This window comes from Mauremys reevesii, linkage group 6 (assembly GCF_016161935.1).
Source record: "Mauremys reevesii isolate NIE-2019 linkage group 6, ASM1616193v1, whole genome shotgun sequence".
NCBI classification, from domain to species: domain Eukaryota; kingdom Metazoa; phylum Chordata; order Testudines; family Geoemydidae; genus Mauremys; species Mauremys reevesii.
Window position 1 is genome coordinate 90,751,873 of NC_052628.1, and position 26,681 is coordinate 90,778,553.

General features: G+C 40.6%; 1 protein-coding gene and 1 long non-coding RNA gene across 6 annotated transcripts in view; one reads left to right on the forward strand and one right to left on the reverse strand.

Annotated features, from left to right (window-relative positions):
* Positions 1-26,681, reverse strand: part of APBA1 (amyloid beta precursor protein binding family A member 1) — a 140,537-nt gene that overhangs the window by 107,361 nt on the left and 6,495 nt on the right. The gene's annotated exons all lie outside the window — the stretch shown is intronic.
* On the forward strand, positions 1,792-5,447 carry LOC120408699. Its single transcript, XR_005600901.1, has 3 exons — positions 1,792-1,830; positions 3,809-3,892; positions 5,265-5,447. It is a non-coding gene; the product is annotated as an uncharacterized LOC120408699 (long non-coding RNA).

The following is a 26,681-nucleotide window of genomic DNA, read 5'->3' on the forward strand; positions in this document are numbered from 1 at the left end:
TATCCCATCACAATGAAGGGAGCTTTTGGGTAACTATGGTACATGACAAATGACAAGTGGTAACTGACAAGCTCATTAACAACAAATGATGGTTTCTTGAGATGACCTATTCACCAGTTGGGTAAGAACAATGGGACACAGCAGCCATTTTGAATAAAGAGGGTGGTAAAGAAGGGCAGAAATCTAGAGGTAAACCCAAGTCTTTCTGAGATCACAAGCAGCTTTGAGAACAAAGCTGACATCACAAGATAGATGATGATGTTGCAAAAATTGGCAAGTTATAGTGTGGATTCACCAAGCTGCTCACCATAGACTTCAGCACTCCTGCCCCTTGACTGCTGCAATAGAATTAATTTGGCCAAATTGAGGGAGATTGTGATAAAGAATCTAATCTGAATAACTAAGGATTTGTAATCACAATTGCTCAATAACCACTTTTATGGGAATAAGGGCCTGCCCCTGCTCACACATAAATCAAGGGAAAAATTTCCATTGACTTAACTGGGAACAGGGGATCTTGCCCAATATGTGCGAGCTGGCAGATAGCAATACTGCTTGCAGTGGTAACGCTGTCCTATCCTTTTTATCCTGAGAAGGATACGCAACAGTCTGTAAATGCAAAAACAAACAAACAAATCACACCTCTTAAAGAACATTAAGGATGTAATGCAAACTCATGAAAAAACATAAAAATTAAGGCTTAAACTCTGCCCTTAATCCGCCCTGTTTTAACTAGATATCACAGCACTTGGTATAGATCAGACACTGACCTGAAAATTCTGCATTGCCTGTGCAAAACAGGGCAAGTCAAAGAGGGCACGGAAAGCTAAAAGGTCAAAGTTTCCAGTATAAATATATTTCTATGTTTAAATTACTTCCTCTGAGAAAAATCTTAGGACAGAATTCTTGTAAATTTCACTTAAGAGTTTACATATAACAAAACAGAGAGGCCAGGCACAGGGAGCAGGAAATGCTGTGATGTATTGTATGAAAGGGGCGATCATGCAGAAATAATCATCACTAGTCTGTTATTCTAGGGTGAAAACAATGTTGGCAATAAGATGAATATTGTGAATAGACTGATGTACAGTATTTTCAGGACTACCAACATTGATAGTGAGTTCTGGACTGCCAACCCCATAAAGTAAAGAAAATGCAGTAGTAAGCTTATGAGGGGAACGGGAAAGACACATGAAAAGCAAAGATGGAACAGATGCAGAAACACGAAGAAGCCCGATCAAATGCCTGTCCTGATGATAATCGAGGCAAGATGGGTGAGGTAATATCTTTTATTGGACCAACTTCTGTTGGTGAGAGAGAGAGAACCTTTCAAGCTTACACAAAGCTCTTCTTCAGGTCTGGGAGATGTATTCAGAGTGTCACAGCTAAACACAAAGTGGAACAAATTGTTTATCATAACCAGTAAACATTTAATTCAAGGGAAAGTGCTGCTCAGCCCTCGGCTAGAGCATGCCCAATGCAGACAAAACCTTTGGAGAATTTAGCTGTTAAAATATAAGAAGTCACTACCAAGCATGTGCAAACTGCACTTTTCAAAGGTTTATAACAGGAATCGGCAACCTTTGGCATGCAGCCCCATCAGGGAAATCCACTGGTGGGTCAGGATGGTTTGTTTACCTGCAGCGTCCACAGGTTCAGACAATCGTGGCTCCCACTGGCCACGGTTCGCCATTTCAGGCCAATGGGGGCTGCAGAAGCAGCGGCCAGCACATCCCTCAGTCCGCGCCACTTCCCGCATCCCCCATTGGCCTGGAACAGTGAACCACGGCCAGTGGAAGCTGCGATCGGCCGAACCTGTGGACGCTGCAGGTAAACAAACTGTCCTGGCCCGCCAGTGGATTTCCATGACGGGCCACGTGCTAAAGGTTGCCGATCCCTGGTTTATAATTTGGCCAAACTGAGGGAGATTGTGATAAAGATGGCAAAAGGCACATCCCTCACACAAAGGCTGGCCACACTGCCAAATTTCAAGTCTCTGCTTCAAAGCATGTGGGCATGAGAGCCTTTAAAAGAAAAGATTGCCTATATATATATATATATATATATATATATATATATATATATAGGCAATCTTTTCTTTTAAAGGCTCTCATGCCCAAATGCTTTGGTGGGCATAACACCATAATTTTCTCTATCCTCATTCACCATAAATTTTCACCATAATTTTGGCATAACACCATAATTTCCTCTATCCTCATTCTAATAAATGGTTGAATCATTTTGGCTGAAATTCCCCCCCCCCCAAAAAAAAACCAGCTTGAGGCAAACACCCAGTATTGGAAAAATTTAGCCTCTGAACAGTTACAGTTTGGCAGTTATAACGCAACTGAAAACAGGGGTCTTATAATGTGAAGTGTTGGGCAACCTTAATAACAAGCAGCACGACCAGCCTCAACTATAATACTTACACACAAAATTCTATCAACACAAGAGAGATTGGGAAAAGAGAGGGATAATATAAATACTAGTCGTCTGTATAACCCCCAAATCCCACAGGAGGGGACTTTGGGGTGAAAATTCCTCAAGGGGAGTACCTCAGAGAGATACTCCATATTCTCCCTACAGGAGGGTTGTGAGGCACAAGGTTTTCCCCCTCTCGAAATAAGAAGCCCCACCTTCACACCGTTGTCATACATATATATGGAAGCTCTGGCTCCCAATGATTTACTCAAGCAGCATAGCTGCTCTGGAATGAAACTTGCAGAGACTTCCCTCTTGCCCAGAGTGTTACCCAGGTGGCAATGCAGGATTGATGGAGGTGCCTCTACTCTCAACACCCATATTGTTTATCCTCCGCTGTCCCAGATCCATCATAGCTGTGTCAAAGCAATAGGTGAAATTCTGATCTCAGTTACATTGGTTTAAAATTGGATGAGCTCCATTGGCTTCAAGTATCTTAAAAATATTCAACCCTTTTTTGTTGTTCTTGTATTTCTCTAATGAAACAGTCAAGCAGAAAATGAGCATGTAGGAATATAAAGCAACAGATTTTTGATAACTTTCCTTTAATATTACACCAGGCCAGATTCCTAGGTGGGGGGAGGGATAGCTCAGTGGTTTGAGAATTGGCCTGCTAAACCCAGGATTGAGAGTTCAATCCTTGAGGGGGCCATTTAGGGATCTAGGGCAAAAATCTGTCTGGGGATTGGTCCTGCTTTAAGCAGGGGGTTGGACTAGATGACCTCCTGAGGTCCCTTCCAACCCTGATAGTCTGTGACCATAAGATAAGGGTAAGGTTTATGGAGCTGGATGCTGGACACGATTCATCCCATCAGGCACTATGCCCAGCCCAGCACTTCCCTTCAACTCCATCCAGTCTCCCTCAACATGAACACCAGATGTGCCGAAAGGGGTCTGCTAGGTTGTGTGGAGGGAGAGTGCCATGGAGGTAATGTAAGGATTTATCTCTCTAGGCTGATCTGATCAGAAGACTTCAGGGAGCCTTACAGTTTACCTCCCGCTGAGTCCCTCTTTTAAGCCCATCTATTAGAGCTGACCCCGATAAACACCACACACACAAATGTAAAATAAACAACACTTTATTTACTAAGGGGAAAGGAGGGAAGGGGAATGGATTAATAACTTTGGAGGTTCGAAATAAACACATGCACACACATACACTCAATGATACAAGGATAGGGTGACCAGATGTCTCGATTTTATAGGGACAGTCCCAATTTTTGGGTCTTTTTCTTATATAGACTCCTATTACCCCCTACCCCATGTCCTGATTTTTCACACTTGCTGTCTGGTCACCCTATACGAGGAGGTTCTTCTACCTTTACAGACACCACTGGTGAAGAGGCTGCAAGATCTGGATAACTGAAGCCTGCAATGGACACCGACAATGGATGACAGATGTAACACACAGGTAAGTAACCCTAACTTAATTCCCATCCTATCCCACTTTGTGTCACCTGTGGGTGTGAGGTTGATCTAACTAATCAGACCAGGTCCGTGTATGGAGGTTTGTTTCCCAAAATAAAAGAACAAACCAACCCAAACTGAATAGTAAGTAGCTATTGCAGGCCAATAGCCAGTGCAAAGACTGTACTGCACCACGAGAGACTGCATTGGACAGCAAAGCAGAAGTCCAAGAGCCCCTAACTCCTCCCCCCATTCACCTTTATAGGAATCTGTTGCCTAGCAACACCAGAGTCCTGTTTTCCCGCCCTTTCTTGGTATAGAGGAACAAGAACCTGATACAAAATGGAGGCTGCCTTGTCCTTTTCCAAATCAAGATGGCCTTTCAATATACAGCACTTAAACCTAATTTATATTATATATATTTGTGTCACTAATTTGGCAAGATTAACAGGGTTAAATTGAAACTAACAGTAGCAGAGCTCCGTTAGACACAGAAGAGGCAAGATTTGCCTATGAAGAACTCTGCACATGGATCAGGTGAGAACAATTTGACCAAGGAGCAGATAGCCCAGTTATTTACCAAGTTCCATCAGTGTGCTCGGTGTGGTAAAACCTGAGGGAGACATGGTCATGCCAAAGAAGCACACAATCTAAGTGCCAAAGTCAGTAAAGCAGGCACATCCCATGATGCAGGTCAGAAAGGTACAGTAGCACAATCTCCATTATGCTGAGATGACTGCTGGAGACTGATGCAGCTCAGAAAGCCAGTGGCACAAGCCATGAAGGGGGCATAGTCAGAGAGTACAGACTTAGGAATTTCACTGGATCTTTCACAGTGAGTGATGGGAGCAGATAAAGTGCTCTCCCTCAGTGGGAGTCAGAGGAGGGGGCAGTGATGGCTCACATCCTTGGAGTAAAGGTGCAATTAACCACTCTTTGAGCCAGATATTCTGAAACCCATCTTTAAGATTCTGATCATTTCTGAATCTGGCCTGATATAATATTAAAAGGGAGTTATCAAAAATCTGCTGCTTTATACTCCTGCATGCTCATTTTCTGCATGACTGTTTCATTAGAGAAATACAAGAAAAACAAAAAGGAGTTGAATATTTTAAGATACTTGAAGCCAATGGAGCTCATCCAATTTTAAACCAATGTAACTGAGATCAGAATTTCACCCATTGCTTTGATACAGCTATGATGGATCTGGGACAGCGGAGGATAAACAATATGGGTGTTGAGAGCAGAGGCACCTCAGTCAACTATACAGCACGTTAGGTTATTTGCATACCTTAACCTTACTGATTAATGGTTAATTTAAAAGATTTTGTAAAAATGCCAAGCTTGCACTGTTTAATATGTCACATTGTTTGCAGAATGCAGCATACATCTTACTTTAGAAGCCATTTCTTCCATAAACTACTTCACAGTGTGGCTTTAAATTGAGGATGGCTTTTACAACATTTCATTATTTCCCAGCTGAAGCTTATATGGAAACGGCAATGGTACCAAACAAGGGCAAACGGTGTTAAAAACTGTAGACTAAATGTGGGGCAATTTCGTGAGAGCAAGTTACTAAACAAATAAATGCAATATGGATAGACTTAAAAAGGACAATTATTTGATAGCAGTTCCTTCCCCATTGACTTGTCATGACCATCAGAGTACAAGGTGGCTCAAGGAACAGGGCTAAAGATGCACTTCCTGTAATACACATACAGGACTTGGCTGTCTGACAGCCTTATACGATTGGATAATGTCATATCCAGGAAAGATATCGGGTACATTTTCAGAGACATCTCTACTTGCCCTCCATATGTGCATTCAAATTTGAACATAGAGTTTGGGAGACTTGTGACTGAAAATTTACCCTGCAGTATCAGGAAATGGAAGTTACACTAGTCCAAGTTTTAGGGCTTGCCAAATTAAATCCCAAACCTATACCAAAAAAGTGCTGCTAGTTCAAGCAACCAGCAACAACTGTAAAGGTCCAATACATCAGCAGGGCTAGAAACAAATCCTGGAAAAAAAAAAAGCGTAAGAAGATGGATCTTCCAGTTTTATAATTGTATACAGCGTTTACTGCCAGAAATGGAGGTCTTAGCTTACAACCTGCTAGTTAATATAATTTTGATCAGGGTGGATTGATTTAAATCAAGGCAATTTAAATCATGATTTAAATGACCAAGTGGAAAGCCGCCATTTAAATCACTGATTTTAATCAATTTTTTCATTTGTACTTCAGTTATTTTCTATAGAAAAGTACATTGTCATTTGATATAACTTTTAAAACATGTTGATTTACAACTAAATAGAGCCTTTGTACTAGATTTGGTACATCTTTTTGCTATGTATGAGGGTACATTATAACTACATACATTTATTTGTGCAATTATATAGCTTAATGTTTTCAGATTCTTATTAACTGTACATTTTAGTATGTTAGAAAATGGTGAATTATATATTGCTAATTTACTAGATAATTAACTTTTGCTCATGATCTGTTTCAAGCTGCATTAGGGTGGTAACTGGTATTTAATTAAATAAATACACAAAACAGCATATAAAATTTATCTTTATTAAACAAAACAATCTTAAATGTTTTGGATACATAAACTATTCTCATTAAAACATGCTCCACATTTACAACTAAATTGTAAGTTTAGACCGTAACATATTTTGTATTGAATTCAGATTTCATTTTAAACTGATTTATTTTTTTTAAATGTATAATTTAAATAACAAAATCAAAATCATTGTATTTTTAATTTTTTTAAAAATCAATTTTTATCCACCCGATTTTGATTAACATCTTGTCTCAATCTCCCACTTCTATCATGATTTTAGCAACCAATGTAACCAACTACTAGAGTTAGAGACTAATGTGTTAGTTTAGGCCACTGAAAGGCCAACAATCCAGCATTTCTGTTTCACATTCAGGAGATGCTACATAACTTCACTGGGACCTATGCAAAGAAAATGCTGAACTTAAAGAAAAAAATGAAGCACAATATTTTTCCAATATAAAACTTTAACAGGGGCTCAAATTTTAAGTTTACTGTGAATGTAACAGTTACACTTCTGCTTTAGTTCTTGTCCCCAGTTAAACAGTTTCATGCTGTATCTGATGAGGCCCGGTCTACACTGGGGATCGATTTAAGGGACGCAACTTCAGCTATGTGAATAACATAGCTGAAGTCGATGTACTTAGATGTGCTCACAGCGTTGTCTTCACTGCATTGAGTCGACTGCTGCCACTCCCCCAGAGACTCTGCCTACGCCTCTCGCAGCGGTGAAATACAGGTGTCAACAGGAAAGGGCTCAGGGGTCGATTTATCGCATCTAGACTAGACGCGATAAATCGACTCCCCCCCCCCCCCGCACACACACACACTGGATCGATCTCTGCCCGCCGATTCGGCAAGTAGTATAGACATATACTCAGATTATAAACAGTTCCATTTCCACATTTGAGAGGTGTTATACACACACACACACACACACACACTGACATTATGGGGAGCAAATACCACAGTACATAAAAGTTAGAGATGAAAAAATGATCCAGTCCGTTCCTCTGCCAATGTAGGATTATCCCCCAACAATATGTTTTATAGGACTTCATTCTGTCTAGTTAAATGTGCCAAGTGACAATACTCCCAGAACTTCACTATGTCACAGTGTAACAGATCTCACTTATAAGAACTGCATACTAATACCACTACCCCTGCCCAACAGACAACATTTTCTCTTTCGTAATTACATCCACTTTCTCCTGGGCGCCTCTACACAGGACAAATGTAGCCAATTGCGGCGCTGAAAAGCGCCAGTGTGGTCAAAGCCCCAGCGCTGGGAGCGCGGCTCCCAGCGCTGTACGTTATTCCCCACAGGGAGGTGGAGTACGGACAGCGCTGGGAGAGCTCTCTCCCAGCGCTGGCGCTTTGACTACACTTAGCGCTTCAAAGCGCTGCCGCGGCAGCGCTTTGAAGTACAAGTGTAGCCATAGCCTAAACAGGGTTACAGGAGGAATAGTTCACTAGGCTCTCTAACAACCATCTTCAAAGAGAGAAGAGCTATGCTAACAAGGAAAGTCTTGCACTGTGCTCTGAACATTCAAGCTCGGCCTGATATCATGGCACTGAGAGGTCTACAGCCAAATACACCCTGAGAAGTGAGAATGCTGTCACTTGCCCTTGAAAGTTTCACTCTCAGATAACTGCCTTTTTAGGATATTTCCTTGTAAAACTCCTGGTATCTAGAATGTCACAGAAGGATGCATTCTGGGATCTCTTCAGCCAAAGAGAATGTGTCAATAAATTTCACAGGAAAGGACTTTTTTTTTTTAATGATCAATTAAAAGCTTATTTCTGTGCTGAATGCTTTCCCACCCTATATACACAAGAGCTGGTTGAGTGAGAATATGCAGCACATAAATCTGGGTTTAGCACAATTTTCATATTAGCTTTGTAGTTAACCTTTAACTAGAAAAAACAACAACATGTTCCTTCCATCTTTAATAAGTAAAAATAGCCTCATGGAATTCTGCCAGACTCTCCCAAACTGCCACCATTGGATGGAGAAAAAATATGAAGTTCTTCATGCTTTGATGCACATGTGTTTTTTTAAATTTAAAGGTGTTTAAACATACCTTCTCAAATATAACTATAAAGTTGCTAGCACAATGGTATAATGAACACCCAAACCGAGAATATTATAAGGTTGTATTTTATCTCCAAGTTCTGGCAGCACGTACAAAGCTTCTCTCTCAAGATGTAGAGGGTCACCATAAAACAGTTTTCATGCTGTATGGCTGGGCACAATATATGGCTATAGATCTAAACAGGCTATGGTACCTTCTCTACATTACATAAATGAAGGGGGCAGGGGGAAAACCCCTATATATTTTAGGCACTTCAGAGGCTTTACAAAGATGTTAAAAAGTCAGCAAATAAAAAAACAAACAAAAAAAAACTTAGATAAGTTAGATTTAGATCCACTGTCTGCCAAACTGAAATTATCTTAAGTAGGAATAGCTAAATCCAAATTATAATGCTTTTCCCCACCTAAGTCCTTATAAATATGATCCAGCTCTGAGCCATATTTTCTACATTCCCCAGAAGATGGTTTGACCTTTGCAGACTGTAATATTAGGCTAGCCAGGGCTTTGGAGCGGAGCCCAGAGCTGGAGCGCAGAGCAGCTCCGGAGCAGTGGAGCTGCAGGTTTTTGCCTGAAGCTGGAGAGGAGCCGGAGCACAGCTCCAAAGCTCTGGCTAGAACTACTTTTAGTTGTTTCTAATGGAAATGTTTCAATATATTGTTTTTAACATTTATGGCCATCTTCCAAGATAACCATTGTTTTTTTCTGTTTTCTCATATATAACCTAGTCCCACTCCTGTCAAAAAATCAACAGCAAAACTCCCACTGACTTCAGTGAGAGAAGGATCAGAGCCTAACTATACCACGCACAATTATAGACATAACAGTAAATGAGAGAGAAAGAATAGTAATAGGGTCATTTTCTCAGCTGAAGATAGACTTTGAAAAAGAAAATAGACATAGTTTATAAACAATTCTACTCATGCAGCATAAATTTCTCTTCCCTCATTATTGATTACTAAAAGCATTGGTACTAAATTGCATATTTGCTTCTTAGTTCAACTCTTCCTGCATCTTATATCTCTGAGCCTGCAGTAAGAATCCTCTATTTTTGACCCTAAAATCCACAACAAATTGTGATGCCACAGCTATGGGTCACATTCTGTTCCCAGTTACATTACTGTAAATCCACAGTGCAGGTCCACTGAGTTATTTTGGATTTACACTGAGAGCAGAATATGGTCCTATGGCTTCAAGTAGAAATGAACTAAGAAACTGATTCTGTTTAAAAACCAATGTACTTAAGTAATGAACTACAGGAAAAGAGAAGCCTAGAAAGTGACATAGCAGAATTGTTTCCAAGTAGACTATTGTTTCTAAATAGAATATTTTTCAGAGATATCTACAACGCGTCAGTGAAATTTTAATTTAATACACAAATAAGGTATCTGATAACCACAAAACAAAGAATGTGTATTAAATTCTATGGGATATATCATTCTAATGGCATTGATTCTCAATTGACATAGCTGCAATTAATTCAACATAGCTTTCAATCACTGACATAATTTCAGTGGAGCTCCACAGATTCACACCAGCTGAAGTTCTGCTCCTAGACATCCAAGATGTGTGCGTTAAAAATTAAAATATTTTAGATATTTTTCTAGGATTTTGACGGCAATAAGTAAACAAAAATAGTTTTGTTTGTAATCACGGAATGAGGCTTTTCTAATACTTTTAGATAAGGTTTTTGCTTCAAAAATGCTAGGTACCAGCAGGTGAAATATTCACATACAAATGGAATATTCCAACTGGAAATAAAGTTCTGGGTACAGGACAACACACCACGACCACAAGCAAAGTTTATCAAAATGTAATTGCTCTGCTCCTCTAGCAATGTGGGTATCATAGCATTCTGTTCACAAATATAAATAATTAATTATGGAAAGGCCTTGGCATTCAGTTTTATTGTTACTGAATCATTCTTTGCGACTCAGTTGATATTCCTAGAGGGGAAAAGAAGAAGAAAAGTTTAGGAATTGGTTGGAACAGAGAAATACTTTGATTACAGGTGGATGTCCTATGTAAGCACTCCTAGGCCATTAACAATCTTAGTTTCTCAATCCCTCCCATCACCCACTAATACAGGGGTGGGCCAACTTTTTGGCCCAAGGGCCACATCTGGGTATGGAAATTGTATGGCGGGCCAGGAATGCTCATGAAATTGGGGTTGGAGTGTGTGTGGGGGGGTGAGGGCTCTGGCTGGGGGTGCAGGCTCTGGGGTGGGGCCAGAAATGAGGAGTTCAAGGTGCGGGAGGGGGCTTCGGGCTGGGGCAGGAAAAGTGGGGTGCGGTGGCGTGACAGCTCTGGCTGGGGTGCAGGCTCTGGGGTGCAGCTGGGGATGAGGGCTTTGGGGTGCAGGAGGGTGCTCCGGGCTGGGACTGAGGGGATTGAAGGGCGGGAGGGGGATCAAGGCTGGGGCAGGGGGTTGGGGCTCAGGGGTGCAGGCTCTAGGCTGCGCTTACCTCAAGTGGCTCCCAGAAGCAGCATCAGCATGTCCCCCTCTCTGGTTCCTATGCAGAGGCGTGGCCAGGCAGCTCTGCTGCGCTCTGCCTTGTCCTCAGGCGCCACCCGTGCAGCTCCCATTGGCCGCAGTTCCCAGCCAATGGGAGCTGCAGGGGCAGTACTTGGGGCCGGGGCAGTGTGTGGAGCAAAGCCCCCTGGCTGCCCCACACGTAGGAGCTGGAGCGGGGACATGTCGCTGCTTCTGGGAGCTGCACAGAGTGGACCCCGACCCTGCTCCCTGGTTGGCGCGCCGGAGCAGGGCAAGCCCCAGACCCCAATCCCCAGCAGGAGCTCAAGAGCCAGTTTAAAGCCAGATGCAGCCCATGGTCCATAGTTTGCGCCCCGCCTTGCGGCCCCCCTCCCCCTCTGCACTAATGCATTGTTGCCAAAGTTTATAAACTTGGGGTCATCAGGAAAGAAATTTTACTTCATGAAGAGTTAGCTAAATTTAGAACAAATAACGTAGATAATGCCCTTCACTTTCACTAATTTCCACCTCAATGCTTCTGGATGTCATTGCTTAAAAGCATAGTCTCCGCTGCTATTCAGAACCTTCCATAATGTTGTGCACTGCTGGCCTATTCATTACTCTGAAAATACTAATGCACTGAACTCTGTGGGGCATTTCTACCAGAGCTTCTAAAGTAAGCAATTAGTGAAAATGTAAACAGAAAATACATAATAATTACAATCCAAAAAAACCTAAATGTTTACATGTGGGACATTACCTTTAATTTCAATTATTTTAAAGCAAATCAACTAACTGTTTTCCCCAGATGTTAAATCACAATGCATCTTCAACTCATTGCTTACGGGTTTTGATGCACAAAGAAAGAAAAATTAGCCAGACTCCTTGAAAATTATTTTCATTACCTAAATCCAAGGGCTACGTAGTGTTCTCAAGGTGATACTACATATTTCTCAGACTTTCCACTTGTAATTTTGAATAGGGATGTAAATAGTGTTTAAAAAATGTAACTATTTACATTTACATGTAAAATTGTATCAGTTAAATGTTTAACTGTTAACAAGTTCACAACATAGGTACAGGAACTAGGAGTGTGAGGGGTGCTGCAGCACCCCCACGTTTTACTTGGAGCTCCACTGCCGGCCCCAGCTTCAGCCCCCTGCCCATTTACTGAATACATTACCAGTAAGACTGGTGCTTATTGGTTAATCAGTTAACATTTTACATCCCTAATTTTTAATACACTGAACCTCATTTTTAGACTAATAGACACTATGAATCTGAAATTTAATAAGTTCTACCAAGTGAGTTTCAAATACTAACAAGTGAGTACCTGGCTGAGTACTCTTGCCAATTTTTGTGAACTTTACAATCATTTTCCTGTTTTTAAATATGTTTTTCTCTCCACTATTACTGTGTGAAAGACCCACACAAACAGGTGAAACTGACTGACTATCTACAAAGTGCTGTCAAATGCACTAAATAATACTGAAAAAAGACCCTCTCATATCTTTGAATCATATTAATCTTGGTTGTTATGCATAACAAATGAAAAAAAATTGATCATGCATTTTCAGACAGACAGGGTTTTGGAGTTGATAATGTACCCAATGGTGTTTCTCAATCACAAAATACTCATAGAAAAAAAAAAAGACTAATCCTACACTGCATGATACATGAAGGGTTAATACACATAACCCCTTTAAGATTTCCAGAAGTTATATACTGAACAAAACTGTAGGCCACACCTTGATTTTCCACCTTAACTTCTTCAATTATGGACCACAATTTAAGGAAGGTATGGCATGTGTAAAATATGATTGAAAGACTTAATAGTATCAATAAATAAAAATATTATATGAAACAAGTTACCCCATTCTCAGTGAGCAGACTCCCACATCACAAAAACCACCACCACAACAGGTGGAAAACTTGCTGGCAATCTCAGTGGAGGTGTGTAGTGGGGTGGCTGCCACACTCCAGGACAGCAGAGGTAAGAAACAGCCCTTGCAGAGGGCTGTGGCTGGGGCCCAATTAGAAAAGGGATTAAGAGCAGCTGAGGGAGGCTGGTGAGGTAGCTGGCGACAGGTGTGGTCACCTCAATCAGGGCACAGCTGGCCCTGATAAGAGGGATTGTGAGCCAGGAGATGAGGGGTCTCACTCCAGCTTTGGAGTGGGAAGGACCTAGCTGCTTGGGACTACAGGGTACTGGAAGCAGAGCAGTGCCGGGGAGCTCCAGCCTGGCAACTCCCCAGGCTCAGGCCTTGTTAAAGGCCCAAGAAGATACTGGGGCTGCAGAGGTAGACAGTCCAATCCCCTTGCCAATGATGAGTGGCCATTATGGACTGCAGTTTGCCCCAGAGAAAGGGGGATAGATGATGACTGGCAGTAGCCACTGAGGCAAGGTGGGCTTAGAGGGCTGGGGGTTCCCCTGGGAGGGGAGATCCAGAGTGTGGGGGCAATGTGGTGGGCAGAATCCCAAAGTAAGGGGCACTGGGATCCGGGAGGGACATGGAGGCCTGAGGCAGGAGAGATGCTGGCCAGCAGGGGGCGCTCCAAGTACTGGAATTGGGCTAATTCCCGAATGACCAGCAGGAGGCTCCGCAGCGGTGAGTCAGTGACCTACTACAAGGGGCCAAGGACAGAATGGGCCAGGGAGACTGAACTATCCTCTCCAACCTAGACATGATCCCTCCAACACTACCAATAATGGGGGAAAAAATCACCCTTCTGCTTCTGTCTCTAATTATTTGGTTTGGGAACCTAAATAATTTCCTACAATGTTTTAAAAGGCAAAGGGGAGGTTTTAAACAACTATTCCTGTGTTATTTGCATACTCCAGATTAATTCTGCTTTGTTCTGAAGTATGCAACATTTCACTCTCTGTTGGCTTGGAACATGCAGCACCCTCTTTGGTGCATATAAAGCAAAAACCTTATCAGAATCTGTTAGATTACTACATGCTTGAAGATGGAAGAAAAATCAAGTTGTTCCATTTTTTTAAAAAATGTTTATGGACTTAGCCAATGCAGTAAAATGCTCTAGAACTATTTCCTCATTTTTTACTAGAGCTGGTGCCAAGCCAGCAGACTAGTTGTAATTCATTACTTTATCACACAACACAGATCTGAGCTTGATGCTTAGTATCTGTCTTTTAAGCCTGGACTAATAGGGCTGAAACTGCTCCAAAAGGTAACATACTCTGCTCCAGGAGCTTAGATACTATGGTGATAGGTAGCTGCAAAAGAACCAAGATAGACAGATGGCTGTGGGAAACTGGCACAAGTCACTCAGCGGAGAAGTTAATGAACCCACAAAGACAACAGTGACAAACTTTATATCTTTAGTAAAATGTACCCTCCCCACCACCTGGAGAATGCCCACAGGATCAGAGAGGCTAGGGCCAGCAAAGCTCTCAGCTCATCTAATCTGACCCCTTGCGTCCTACAAATCATTTCCCAACATAACCCCTAGTACTGTTTCACCTAATTTAGCTTCATCATAACAATTTCTCCAGGTGTCTAGTATGAAACTCTCCCCATTTTCAGCTTTAGGCCATCATTCCTTGTCTTACCACATTCAGAAAACGTGACTAATCCCCTTCCACCCTGGATATTATTTCCTTGAAGGCATTTGAACAGTATTATCATGTCTCCCTTTAATCTCCTTTCATCCAGTCTATGTAAATTAAGCTCCCTTAGTTACTCATTGTATGTCCTTTCCTTATCATTTAAATTGCCTTTCTATAAATTCTAATTTTTCCATACTTAAAAAAAATGGGGAGGGGACAAGAGGTGCACACAGGACTACATATAGGATGCCAACAGGTGTTTATAAAAATGTTAGAGATACATACAGAGCCAAGAATGCCACTGATTTTTTTTTACATCAGCATTGCAAGATCCCCAATCCCCAATTAGATGTCTTTCTGACTTATCCGTACTATTGCAATCTCCCTTAGACAGAATGGAAAGTCCTAGTATTTTAAATAAAATGTAGTAAAGTTTAAAAATATATACACAAATCAAGAGAACAACAACAAAAACAAATTACATCAGCACTTGGATTCTAGAATTAAGCATTGTTTCAAGAGCAAAACTAAAATGGAAGGTAATTTACGAGATACCAAAAGGCACGTAATTCATGGAAAAACCCAATGATTGCAACTCTGAATTGATATCTGGTGACAAAGGCTTATAAAACACAATAAAATCATCCCTGATTACGGACAGCAGAGATGGAAAAGACCTGTTAGATCATTCAGTTGAACACTGTTCTTTATAGTATTTTCTCCAGTGGTCTGACCAGTCTATTATTAAATTCTCTAGCAATGTTGTTTCAACCACTTCCCTAGGGAGACTATTTCCCTAGGGAGTCTAATACATCTTAGTCAGGATGCTTCTTCCCCACCCCAATATTTTTTCTTTCAGAATTTCATCCCACCATTCCTAATGCTTTCTCCCCTACACATGTCCACAGTCACGTCTTCCAGTCCTTTTAGCAGTAGACTGGGGCTTGGGGGGAAAGGAGATGTGTCTAATCAGCCTAAACCAAGGGTTCTCAAACTGGGGGTCATGAGATTATTACATGGGGGTCACGAGCTGTCAGCCTCCACCCCAAACCCCACTTTGCCTCCAGCATTTATTATAATGTTAAATATTTTAAAAAAAAATTTAATTGGGGGGGGGGAAATCGTACTCAGAGGCTTGCTGTGTGAAAGGGGTCACCAATACAAAAGTTTGAGAACTACTGGCCTAAACATTCATTCTTCTCATACTTGATTTAGAACCACCCTATCCTCTAAGCAGACTTTAGAAGAATATTCCCAGACAAAAAATGTTAGAGAGATACAAACCAAAGGTTATGGATACAAAAGAATACATCCCTTTTAACAAAATAAGTATTAATAGAATGTTAAAGTTTAATGCTAGAAAATTAGGAAATTTGCTGTTAAGGTTCCAACACCAATTTTAACTCAGACCCCTCTACCCTTGGCCACCTTTCATCTACAAGCCAAACGCCCAACAGTTGACATGTAAAAAGCACCCAAACTTACCATAAGTCTGATCTACTGAATATCTGAATTAAAAGAGCTGAACAAAACTGCTTCTTTGTTGATGTTCTAACCTACCACCACCTTTGCAGGGGCAGGAGGAGCTCCAGCATTATTGGGAGAGCGGTGAGGCCTCATGAGCTCGGTGTCTAGTTTATGTATCAGAGGGGTAGCCATGTTAGTCTGGTTCTGTAGAAGCAGCAAAGAATCCTGTGGCACCTTATAGACTAACAGACGTTTTGCAGCATGAGCTTTCATGGGTGAATACCCACTTCTTCGGATGCAAGTTAATGTAGAGGTTTTGGGAGAAAGTGGAGCTCAACCTGTCTGGAAACATGGGAACTGACCCATACTGGACGGGTCAAGAGGACAGACTTGGGGTTTCCAGTCCATGCTGGGAGCATGCAGAGTACAGTGTTCTATTTTTCTAAGCATTTATGCAACACTTACTGCCAAAGTATCACTTTACAAAGATTTAACATAAGCAAAGTGAAAGTCCTTCACACGGTCTGATTTGCTTCTTCTTTGCTCAGAGACACCTGGAGGGCTATTCCCCCCTCTTCCATACCCTCTCTCTCTAGTTGTTTACACTGATTATTTTGGGAGCACTAAGCTTAAGCAGCAAGTTTTACAATATGCAAAGGCAAGAAAGACTCTCTATGGCCAAACCACTGTCCAACAGGATGAGGCTCAGTGTGATTGTCTCTCAGCAGACCTGGAGGAAGGTCCGGCATCTGGGATGTAAACAATCAGTGAATGGCAGTTCATCTGCCAGTATATATGGTCTAAATCAGGGGTAGGCAACCTATGGCACGAGTGCCGAAGGCGGCATGCAAGCTGATTTTCAGTGGCACTCACACTGCCTGGGTCCTGGCCACCGGTCCGAGGGGCTCTGCATTTTAATTTAATTTTAAATGATGCTTCTTAAACATTTTTAAAACCTTATTTACTTTACATACAACAATAGTTTAGTTATATATTATAGACTTATAGAAAGAGACCTTCTAAAAACGTTAAAATGTATTACTGGCACGCGAAACCTTAAATTAGAGTGAATAAATGAAGACTCGGCACACCACTTCTGAAAGGTTGCCGACCCCTGGTCTAAATCATGACAGTAGGAGTCTTTGGACTGAAATGGAAAGGTAGATAGAACACGTGGAAACATGTCAAATGCCTACAGGCAGAGTGTTGCCAGAATCTAGTAGATGATTGATATTAGAATCTTAATTACAAATGTTCTGACTCTCCAATATTTACCTTTTTTTTTTAAGCTACATCATTTAGTGACATTGTTTTTGTGAATTTCACTTATGTAAGTAGGAATAATATTCTGAATTCTGCTCATGACCACTATTATTTTCTTCTAAAATAGTACAAAATGTCCAAGAGGAAAAAGGAGGTTTAGTAGACATTGATACATTACCAGAACACTGGTAGCAATCAATAAAATCTTGCCCACTGCAGTATCAAGCACATACACAACCACAGTAGTAATAATGCAAGAACTTCCTTTATTTACCTAATAGTGCAACAGGCCACATAGTTAGCATGATTAGATGACAACATTAGAAATTACGTTTATGTTTGTCACAATGGGATTCTCTATTTCTACAAAGTCAATGAAAAAGCTTCCTAGCTAACACAGAAAAAGTTCATACCATCTGATTCATCCAACACTCAAATGTGTACATGTGCTGTCCAGCTGGATATATTCCTCATTATATCAAAAATATTAATCCAGAAAAATTGAATTATTTAACAGACACGTCCCAAATGCTACAGAATATGGAACAGACGCTCTTTTATTTTGGATAGCAAAGCTTTACAGAGTGGCAACCGCACACTGCCAAGTCTTTAGCACGAAAAGGGACAAAAAGATTCATTTAGACACATTAAGCCGGTGGCTCCCAAATTGTAGCCCATGAAGTGTCTGCCAATCTTTAAGCACTAGTGCGTCTCTTACTTGTAACCCAGTCCAGAACTCTTACAGGATTTCCAGGAATTTTTTAAAACCAATTAAATGTACAAAATAAAAGAAATACAACCAACCACCTCCACATACTTCTCTGAGATCTCTACAGCTTCTCTCGTCTTCCTTTGCCTGTTTCTCACACCCCACCTCATAACAAACACATTCCACAGGGAAAGTTTCCTACTTACAAGTGGACATTTCAGGTCATATAGACAAGCTAGGAAGAAGTTCAAGAGGCTGGAATAAGGGTAAATGAGGAGGAAGAAACATCCTCCCCATGATGAAAAAAGGAAAAGTGAAAATAACAATGACCGCACTTTGCAATCTGTGGGTAAAATTCTGGTCCCATTGAAGTCAATGGCGTAAACTCCAATTCTGAGGCTCTCAATATATTATGCTAGCATTTAAGCCTCCCAGAACCCCTGCAAAGTAGGTAAGCAGTATCCCCATTTTACAGATGAGTAAAATAAGGCACAGAGAACTTAGCTGACTTGCTTAGGTTCCAAAAGAACATCTGTGCAAAGCCAGGAACAGAACCCAGATGTCCTAACTACCAGTCTGGTGATTTAGTCACTACACCATCCTTACCCTACCAGCACTTTTTCACAATTTATTTTGTTCCTGCTCTAATTCATATATAAACTCCAATCATAGCACTATACACAACAAATTAATTTTAAGTACTGTTTCTAACTTTTCTGGCTCCATTTAATTCTCTAATTTATCTACCTCCTCTTATATCTGCTGTCCTAACATCTCTGGAGTACCTCCAATGATGTTATGGTTCCAAATATAAGAGAAGTAGAATAAAATGTGACTCTGTACTGCCTTTCTAGCCCTAGTAGGTCAGAGGTACTCTGCACATTTAAATGTTGTGATCATGTACAGTGATGTCTAGAAGTACCATTTGAAAAATTTCTAACTCATTTCTGAGAATCAAAACTTGACAGCCAGTCCAAAGGAGAATACCGTGAGGAATGAAAAGTCAGATTTTTCATGCCATATCACTGGGTAAAAAGGAATAAAACTAGAGAAATGGAAACTATGAGTAACAAATTTGTAGCTCTACTTTTGTTTTCTAAATAAAGGCTAAAAATTAAGGGACAAAGACTGCTGACCTTACCGAGCCTTTAAAAGGGCCATGAGGAGAGTGAAATTCAGAGGGAGGCTTGAAATCAGTGCTGGTGAATTCATGAAAACTTTAATCCACCAACTTGTCTTCCTTCTGGAAGGAGGTCAGTAAAAGCTGAGGATAATGCTGCCCCAAGGCTACAGTAGCAGCTGTGAGGCATCTCTTTGTCATAATAGGGAAGATTCCTTCATGGACCTTTTTAGTGCATGGCAAGTTTACTGAGGCTGTGCACCAAGATGAGGATATAGCCTTAACAAATATCTGGTATATAATATCTATTCATTACATTACAGTGCTGTGGGTTACAAGTAGAGATAAATTATGTCAGGCAGAATCTGAAAAAAAATTCAGCTCATCAATGGCAAGTAGGAACTTTCCCTTCCAGGCATCTGAGTGTGGGAGGAGGGGGAAGAAGAGGAGACATTATTAATTATTATTATTATTATCTTAAACTTGCAAATATGAACCAATTCGGTGGTGTTTTCCTGAGTTTGCAAACAGAACCCTAAACTATTTCTACAGCCGCTTCTATTTTCTCCAGCAGCAGCAGTTTGAAATTGGCAAGTTTCTGGTCAGTTCCACTCCAGCTATTCAAAACCAAGTGGGCAGTAGTGAAACTGCTAAGAATCACATGAATTCACTTTCCTATTGTTTGGTAAAGTTATGAGCATCAGCCAGAACAAGCACTGGAGATATCAATCCGGAGGAGAATCCAAAAACCCAGAGGCTTCAGAAGGTTCAGCGTACCATGTTTCTCCCATTATCCTTTTGCAAAACAGTCAATGTGTTGTCGTAAGAAATGGATCCTATTTAGCAGACAAAGGAAATAGGAAGAGCTCACATTTATCCGACACCTGCTACACCTGCTACCCAGGGGTTATCATGAAAGGTGGAGATCTTCATCAGAAAACAATCCAGGACCCTGCAATGGAGACCGGGTTTCAGCTTGGTGTGTTGCCCTTGCATCTCACGGATAGCCCATCCACTTTTTTTGTATACCAGACTCTAGCTAGGGGCTTACTCCTTGGCAAGTCAGGATGTGGGAGAGCTTTGTGCATCCTGATGTTATACCTGCTCAAGATGGTCACAGATTCCATTAATTTCATTTTTAAGAAGTTGCAGCCATGATGTTTGGGATTTTCCCAGGAGATTGAGTGGGTGAATTCGATGGCAAACAGTTAAACAAACTTCAGAGTTGTAAAGTTCAAGCCTAGGCTGTATGCTCCATGGGGCAGGAACTATGTCTTCCTGTATTCTCCAGCACTGGCAACGTGTCTGGTGCTGTATGACAAATATGGCTTGGCAGATTTGATTTTTTTTATATTTGACAGATAGTTTATTTTTAAGCATTTTCATCAAATAAATTTTCACAATTGCAGGAAATTACAGGGGAGTCAAACAATTATTTAATGACAGCAGATATTGAGATTAAAAAAGTTAAAGCTTTATAACCATTAAGGAACAAATTGTCAACATCATGTCAAAATATACAAAGTAAATAACCTTAAATCTAACTCCTGAGTTCTCAGACAGCATTTTTCTTACTTTTCCTACTTGTACATTTCTATTATAATTGATTAAAAAAAACAAAACCTGAAACCTTCCAAGCCTAATGATAAATACCAGCAAGTGTGGGAGGTAGTAGTTTACCAGAACAACACTATGACAACCAAAAGGAACAGATGGAGGGGTTTGATTACACAAGGAGACATGACGTTTCTCCTAGCCCCAATTCCACGTAATTTTTATATTTTAACTTGGAGAGCAGGGTTGGATTAATAGAGGCAGGTCCCAAAGTGGCAATACCTATGCTCAAAACTAATCACGGTTATCAGAGCACAGACACTCTTCTGTACTAAAAATTGGGGGAAAGGTTTCAGTGTCAGAAAGATGCTAATGACCTTTGACCTAATATTTAAAATTACTGCATTGCCATAACACTTGGTCTTTTTTTTTTTTTACCATGATGAAATTTTGTAAAATGGAACTTAGACAACATAAGTTTTAATTTTAAATAGCCTATTCCTTTTTTCAGTCTCACTCTTCTCTTTCCTTCAATAATACCCTGAACACAAATGATCTTCAGTAGCACTGACCAGCAAGTGAGGGACCCACGTCAGGGTTTTATTCCATCTGAATGTAAACATTCTAGTTGCAATGCTATCAGTAAGTACTGTAGAAACACATACACAGCCTTGAAAGCTCACTGACATTTTACCCATTAGTACAGTCAAATTCACAGGGTTCTACCTGCTTACTTTCTTTTCAAGAAAGTAAATGAAGAGACACCTCCACGAAACATGCTTTTACGATAGGGTTCCCCTCCATAGAATCTGCAAAATACTGTAGCTGGACTGAAACCCCCAAGCCTAATTTCCTTCCCACCAAACTATATTGGTGCTTTGCCTCTTCTTCACTTGGTGACACTAATGGGAAGCCCCTGGGAAACCAGCATAACTTTAAGTTGCTAATGCAATTGTCTAGAGAAGTCTTTTCTTTGTACTGTTCATCTTTTCTCCATAAGCAGTATATTCCCGCTTTCTGTAAGCTCATTAAAATTCACTTGTTTCTTTCACGCTGTTCAAACGAAGGGTAAATGACTTTACAGCATATCACTTAAATTGTAAAATTTTTATACTGATGTACTAAGGGGATGCAAATTTAGCATTCTTACTTAGGTAAACTAGGCAACATTTATACCCCAGATATCTGAATGCTACTGGGAACCACCAGCATGGAAAAATTTTAAAAAGTCTCATGTCTGATGGGTGCCTAGGGGCACCTCTTCTGACTGGGTTGTATCTACTGTCTTCTGGATTTTTATGTTTTTCCAATGGCTTCCAAACAGGAACTGGACAATTTTCTCTGTTCAAAGGAATGATGGAGCATGTGAAGTATTCAATACACTAGTTTATAGTGTTAAGATTTACAGAACTCATCAAGAAAACCATTTTAGTCCTGGAGATTTGCCATCTGGTAGGTTTCTTATAGCATTTTAAATTTCATCTGTTGATATCTCTACTTCAAACTGTACTTTTGTTCTTCTGTAGTCAGAAAGATTTTTAGGTTATCCAAAAAACTGCATATTTGTGTTATAGTAGGAGTTCATCTGCATTTGTTGTTTTCCTAATACAACTTTAAAAAATGCATTTGACACACATAATATCATGGACAAACCTTATTGAGTGAAGTATTTTAGGAGCTCATTGTACAAAAATGTCAATGGTTATGTACTTTTGAAGGATTGTATGTATTTCCATGAGGGAGGAGAACCACAGCCCTCCAGCAACTAAGAACAATGGGGAGTGGTTAGGCCCATTCACTCAGGTTGCAACACCTCTGCTACTTCCAGCAAGGCTTGCATATACTGTTTTAAACCAGATTCGCTAAGAAACAACAGACAAAGAATGGATTTTTGGTTAAACGGCCTGAGTTAAAACTGACTCTGGGCCTTCTTTCTGATCCAGCAAACAGACAGGACCTTTGGGGAAAAAGGGGGGCCCCCAATCCTTAGGGAGGAGGTGGAAGTTTTTGTCCCATTGAGGCATCATAGGACTTGCATGCTGGTTCCGAGCTGAAGCTGTGATGAACTTGTGATCACAGGATCAAACCCTGGGTGGGGTTTGAAGGACTAATCACCAACCAGAACCCTTGGTGAGGTTTAGGTGATCTCTGGTAAGCTTATTAGCATGGATATAGGCTCTTTTATTGTTTTAATAAGTTTTCTCTGTAATGCTGTCACCTTAAGAATAAATGTGTTTGCTTAGAAAGGGTTATGTGGTGACTTACCTCTGGCACTGTCTTTTGAGGGGAGAAGCAAAGAAGGCCAGCGTAAGACAGTCTGTCTTTTGCTGGGGAATAGCACAGTGAAGGCAAGGAATTGTTCAGTCTGGAAATACCCCACTCAGAAGGGAGAGAGACGCGTGTCTCCACTCAAAAGAGGTGACGGCTGAAGAGCCTGGAGCCTAGGCTGAGTGCCCTTGCTGGACTATAGAGGGTAAAAACAGATGCAGTTGTCCTAAGTTGTGATAGCATCTATTGCAGTTTTCTTTTTCAAGTCAGTTGTTCTGATCTTATATTCCTTGGACTACTACAAATACAATGGCAAGGACATTTTCGAAAACATACAAATTAGCTCCTCCCCCACCCCCACCCCCCAAAAAAACTGTGGTGTATGATAGCAGATTGTTCCCTAAAGGCAATAATATTGTCATCATGCAACTCAATTTCTTCAGCTTGAGCTTTATTTTATTGGAAAGTACCACTGATCATTTTTTTGCTGCAGAGATTTCAATCTCCTTTTGAAAGATGCCTGCTCTGGTAGAAGGGCTATTTTGGATAGTATTTATTCCTCTAATGTACATTTTCTACAACTGTGTGGCAACTTCCCCACTGTCACTTAGTTCACAATATTGCTTAATATTATCCAAAATATGTGGCTACTTTATCTAATTTGGGCTTTAACACAGCACTAAAATCTCCTTTAAGAAAGAATTCATTGTGTATTAGGTAAGAGTAATTAATGAATAAATCTGACAGAAAATCAAGATATGCAGAAGGGGCATACATATACCCAGTGTGCCAGGATGCAAAAGAATGTCCTTTCTCACCTACAATAAACTGAAGTAACCACCCCAGTGAGAACAAATCAATGTATTAATATGGCTACTTCTCTTCACCAAGTAGCACAGTGTGCAGCAAATACATGTCCCAGTCCCACTCTGTCTTTAGGAGGAAATATAAAGACAAGAAATTTCTGGATTCCCCTCCCACAGTTAAACTACTGAGTAACCAGTACGTTGCCACCTGAATCATTAAATGAAAAGTCTAAATTTAATGTTTTTCCATACATTAAAACTATATACAGTACCCTGCTGAGGGTAAAGTGAGAAGACTGGTTATTATAAGGTCATGGTTAAGGACAGAACAGGAGTCCAGGCATTAAAGCTATAACTGAACCAATATTATTAAGTATACAGTAATACTCTCTTAGTGCTTCCCAGCTGATTGTCGATAATAAAACAATGAAGCAAGCTAACAGACAGCTCTCTTTCTCTCTTCTTTTTCCACAGTCTTAGTATATTTCTAGGATAGCAAGTTTTTCAAGACCTATGAAATGTACTCACTTTGTTTAACATTAAATAAAATTAACCATGAAAAAAAATCTGAATTATGTCATTGGAACCTTTTAAATGTTAGGCATTATCAGCAAGGCAAGCCATGTCCTTGAGTGAGAGTAGAATCCTGAGTTTAGCCCTACTTTGCAGTTTTAGTCAGGTAGAAAGATCAATAGTAGGGAACATCAGGATCATAATGAAAGTATACGATATTGAAAATGTTCACTGAGTTCTATCTACATGAAAAGAAGATAAGTGGTATTTTCCATAGATCCCCTTATTCAGTACATAGGCCATAGGGATAGCATAGGCTCCTCTCAGTCAGGACCATAAAATTAGGTACTCATACAAATATATTACCAGAGAAGTTCCCTATTAATTAAAATGTAATCACTGAAACTAAGCATATACCATATAACTAATAAGAAAAATTAACTGCTTAAATCCTTCATTTAACAAATAGCATTGTAATTTTAATTTCAAACCAGAATTAATTTAACACAAGAAGTTGCTCAAAGACTTTTTTAACTGAGTTCTTCTGCTCTTAAGTTATTGCAAAATTCAGAACTTCTTCAGGGTTTTTAAAACATGAAAGTTGATGTTTCTTTTAATCATCATGAGGGTTACTGAGACTCAGATAATACATCTAATACCCTGAATACCTCCTGTGTTCTGCATGCAGTCACCCCATTAGTGTAAGAAGGGGTTTGCCAGAAGCTGGGAATGGGCGACAGGGGATGGATCACTTGATTACCTGTTCTGTTCATTTCCTCCAAGGCACCTGGTATTGGTTACTGTCAGGATACTAGACTAGATGGACCTTTCGTCTCACCCAGTATGGCCATTCTTATGTTCTTATGTGATAAAAATCCTGGGGAAATGTCAGTTTTTCCCTTCTAAATAAGTAAGCTTTTTGTTTCTTTCCCCCGACAGCCTATAAAATAGATGGCTTATCTTTAAAGTTTTGTAGGCTTATAATTATAGGTCAGAGGTGAGGGCCACCTCTCACAGCCACATTTAGCACTTCATGGGCTGTATTTTTAAAGCTTTTACTTGCTGATCCAGTTGTTCTGGAATCCATTCAGAAAAAGCAGATCACTGGTTTGGGGTTTTCCATTCCTCCAATGAGGCTCAGAAGTTCTGTTCTGTATATTGAGTGTGTCTCTTCTATTTTCATTATCTTCACCTTTCTCTTCAAAGGTTTTATCTAGACTATGATAAAAGGTGCATTTTAAAAATGTATTGGCAAATAAGTGTTAACAACCTAGTATAGACAGTGTGAATTGTGTTTCCCCCTGCTAGGGCTCATCTTGACCAGATAACACATGTTAAAAAAACAACTTGGCTTTCCTGCCCTAGGGTTTTAAAATGTGTTAAAAATGTAAAATTCTCCTTTTATTCGTATTTACACAAGAACTAAGTAGTTGAGTTTGGGTATTCCATGTATTGTAGGCGGGCATCTATTGTTTGAGCTCTTTTATATATTGCTGTTAATTGATTTTAAAATCCTTCTGTTATTCCAGTTAGTTGGTCTAAGGAGGACTGATTATTATTTATATAGTTGTTGCACCTCAGGTCCCATCTGAGATCCGGGCGACTTTGCATCAGTCATCATACAAACACACAATATGAAAGAGTACCTGCCCCCAACAACCTTACAACTGAAACAACAGACCTGGTTAAAAACAAAGTATATTTCATTAAAACAAACTGAAAAATACATGAAAAAAAGATTGTTCGTTCTAAAATTTCAGTGATATTTTTCTTCCTTTTTTCTTTTTTGACTAGCTGACCTATGAGCAAACATTCCTAACAGGTAAACAAGGAGCCAAGGACAACATGGAGAGGGTCAAGGACGTGATAGCCACCTACAAGTACCTGAAAGCAGGGTTGGTGTCTAGAGTTCCCGGCTACGGAGCTAATGTGATCATATCCTAGTAATGTCATCACATCAGCCTGGAGCCCATGAAGAGCAGACTGCCCTAAAGCATGACACATCTACTGCAGGACCACGAGATATCCAGATGGGGCAGCCCCTCCCACTGCAGCTCTGCTTACCTTAGAGGCGGGGGTGACTCTGGCTCTTCAGATGGCAGTGGGTGCAGAGCTGATCACCATCACTAATCTTCCAGTGGCTCAGCCTTTGGGTAGCCACTGCTATTTGGGCAGCAGTGTAAGAGGAACCTCAGCTGCTGCTGCTCCCCATCCTCTTCAGGCACTGGGGAGAGCAGGCCTGACTGCCACTGCTGCTGGTAGGGTGGCAAAGAAGGGGAGAGCCCAGCTACCACTAGAGAAGCCAGAATTGGAAGGGGGTCTACCATAACCTCAGAGCAGAGGGCTGTTGGGGGGACCTCAGTCACCCCATTAGAGGACTCTGATGACGTGA